Source organism: Zea mays, chromosome 8 (assembly GCF_902167145.1).
Source record: "Zea mays cultivar B73 chromosome 8, Zm-B73-REFERENCE-NAM-5.0, whole genome shotgun sequence".
Lineage (NCBI taxonomy): Eukaryota > Viridiplantae > Streptophyta > Magnoliopsida > Poales > Poaceae > Zea > Zea mays.
In genome coordinates, this window is record NC_050103.1 from 81,027,296 (window position 1) to 81,031,111 (window position 3,816).

Genomic DNA, 3,816 nt, shown 5'->3' on the forward strand with positions numbered 1-3,816 from the left:
CAACGCTGTCATTGGTTTCGCAATCTTCGAAAACCCTTCAATGAATCGCTGATAATATCCGGCCATTCCTATGAAGCTCTTGATTCCTCGAGCATCTGTTGGCGCTTTCCAGTTCAAAATGTCTGCCACTTTCTTCGGATCCACAACCAATCCTTCTTTGTTGATTATGTGACCCAAGAACAGGACTTCATTGATCCAGAACTCACACTTGCTCAACTTTGCATACAACTGGTGCTCTCGCAATCTCTGCAATACCATCCTCAAATGATCTGCGTGCTCTTCTTCGCTTTGAGAATAAACCAGAATGTCATCAATGAATACCACCACAAACTTATCAAGGTAATCCATGAATACACTGTTCATCAAGTTCATGAAGAACGCTGGCGCATTGGTCAAACCAAAAGACATCACTGTGAACTCATACAAACCATACTTGGTAATAAATGCCGTCTTCGGAATGTCCGAATGTCGGATCCTGAGCTGATGATAACCTGACCTCAAATCAATCTTGGAGAACACACTGGCTCCTCTCAACTGGTCGAACAGATCTTCAATTCTGGGCAAGGGATACTTGTTCTTGATCGTGACTTCATTCAAAGCTCGATAATCGATACACATCCTCTTGGTGCCATCTTTCTTCTCCACAAACAGGACAGGGGCGGCCCAAGGCGAGGTGCTTGGCCGGATGTAACCTTTCTCTGACAGCTCATCAATCTGCTTCTTAAGTTCAACCAACTCTGGTCCAGATATTATGTAAGCTCTCTTAAAGATAGGGGCGGTTCCAGGAAGAAGCTCTATAGCAAACTCAACTTTCCGCTCTGGTGGCATACCCGGTAAGTCCTTTGGAAACACATCTGGGAACTCGGACACAACCTTGATACTCTCAATTGGGTCTGCTTCACTGCTATCAACAGCTATCTGATAACAACTTCCTTTCTTTGGCTCGGGCGGGACTAACTCGGTCACCACTTCCTCTCCTAGTGGGGACACCAACTTGATGGTCCTTTTATCACAACTGATAACTGCCTGATACTTATCTAGCCAATTCATCCCTAGGATGACATCTATTCCCTGAGTACCCATTACTATAAGGTTGGCGGGAAACGCTATCCCCCTTATTTCCACACTTATATTCAAACAAATGCTATCGGCTCGAATTCTACCACCGGCTGAGTCAATTTGAATGGGGGTTGACATGGTAGTAATTGGAAGATTATGTGCTTCTACCCATGATGCAGTAATGAAAGAATGTGTTGCTCCAGTATCAAATAACACTTCTGCAATATGGGAGTCGACTGGGAACATACCTACTATCATGCCGGGGGTCTCCTGAACTGCTTCAGCCTCCAAGTGGTTCAGCCTTCCATGATTATAGCGTGGCTGAGAGCGATTGCCTGCTCCAGGCTGAGGCACATTCTGCTTTGCTGGGGCACTGGGGCCTGACTGCTGCTGGATTGCCTTCTTCGGACATTGCATCACCCAGTGGCCTTGCTCTCCACAGTGGAAACAGGCTCTGTTTCCAACCTGAGCTGGTGCTGCCTGATTGTTCTACTGGGTTGCTGGGGCAGGAAGACGAGGTGCCTGCTGATTCTGCCTCTGAAACTGACCTCCTGACTGATTGCTCTGGCGGTTCTGGTACTGGTGCTGAGAATACTGCCTTTGAAACTGCTGATGCTGCTGAGGTGGACGCTGGTTCTACCTGAACTGCTGAGGTTGATTGCTTGAGAAACGAGGACGACTGTTGCTTCCAGGCTGGGGTCCACTGATCTTGCGCTTACGATCTTCCATCTCCTTACGCTTTCTCTCTGTTATGATTGCTCTGTCAATCAGGTGCTGGAATGTCGAGAAGGTATGATTCATCAGTTGGTACTGCAGAGGGTCAACCAAGCCTCTCAGGAAACAGTACTGTCGCTTGGCGTCGGTGTTGACATCTTTAGGAGCATAGCGAGACAATTGCAGAAACCTGTCCCGGTACTCACTGACAGACAATGGCCCTTGCTTGAGGGCCAGGAACTCCTCCTTCTTCACTGTCATCAGACCTGCGGGAACATGGTACTGACGGAAGCTACCTCTGAACTCCTCCCAGGTGATGGCATCAGGGTGGGCATGGGTGGCGAGGTAAGACTCCCACCATGACTGGGCTGCTCCTCTCAACAGACGGGGACCATACAGAACTTTCTCCCTGTCATCGCACTAAGCGGTATGCAACTCCTGCTCCACAGTGCGCAACCAGTCTTCAGCATCCATGGGGTCAGAAGAATGAGCGAACGTTGGTGGATGACCTCTCATGAATTCAGCACGCTTGTCTCTGGGCATCTGAGGCATCTGAGGCTGAGGTGGGGCCTGTTGTTGTTGTTGTTGCTGCTGCTGCTGCTGAATGGCGGCCAAAGTCTGACCGATGGCTTGAACTGCCTGAGTCTGCATCAGAAACATCTGCTCGATTGACATCGGGGGCGGGGGCGGCTGGTGCTGCTGCTGGGGCACCTCATCCTGTTGAGCGGCTCGCTCCTGCTGAGCACGCCTTCCTCCTCTGCGCCTGTTCTCTGACATCTGCATAATGCAACCACACATCAGAACTGATCTGGCAAATCTTGCAGCATAAGAAAAGAGAATAGACTTCTTCAACAGCACTGAACAGATGAGCATCTTCACTGATCTCCAACACAGACCACACCGCTTCTCAGATAAGGAGGAAAGTGGAATAAAAGGTTTTCCCAACTATATAGCTAACTCCATTAACATAATAGGTAAACCAAAATGCAGGGGATACCCACACTCTGGTGACAGTCATTACAAAGATCCAAACCAAACATAGTTCATCATGACAAACATAGATGCACAGGATATAGCAAACTACCCTGTCTAACTAAGATTAACTAAGACCGAGACTAACGCTAAGACTGTAGCTTCTATGTATATATTTCGTATTAATTACAAGATCCAACTCTAACGATCTATGGTTCTAGAGTTATCTTGGTCTTGCAGTCGGGATTGCCATAAGACTGGTGTCCACGCTGAGGTGAGCGGTACGGGTGCTGAGTCCCGATGGGAGCGGGGGAACCATCATCCAGGTGACGACGTTCCGCGCGCTCAGCCCGCAGTAGGGCGATCTCAGCACGAGCCCTACTCAGCTCGTCTAATGCATGGTCCAGCTCCGTGTTTAGCACGGCGGCTAGGTTGACTGTGCTGCTCAACCTAGGATTGCCCTCACCGACAGGTGAGACAATCACGCCTCCTGTGCTGCCGGATGGACGGCGGGGGTAATACTTCAGGTCAAGACCGTCAGCTGCCCCGCCGAAAAACGAGCAGTAGTGCGAAAGCGCACGCCGTGCAGCATCTTGCATGGCTGCCTCAGCTGAGTCCCGCTCAGAGATAGAATAGTGCTCTGAGCAGGCCTCCGCACCCTGGAGACTGTTTTCCGGGCAGCGCACCAAGCAGGTTGCCTCCCAGCGGTCCGGGTAGACCCCGCGACTGTGCTGGTAGACCACACAACGATACTCGACGGACCAAGTATGCCGGTTAAATGCCCGACGTAGCAGGGTATCGAGCGCATCGTGGAAGTGACACCCGCGAGCAGCGTCGCGAGTGATGGGTCGAGCAACCCATCCTTCCGGCTCAGGGTTAGCAGAGAAGTCGGTGTCGTGGCTCGAGCTGTCGTCGCCACCTCCGTCGTCTGGGTCTCCTCCAGCAGCTACTCCAGAAGCTGGGGCGCCCAGTGGTGGTGCAGGGGGTGCCTCCAGAGGAAGCACAGGGGAGCAGCTCCTCACAGACTCTATCTCCTGGTGGAGCGAGAAGGAAGAGCCCTGCTGCTCCTGT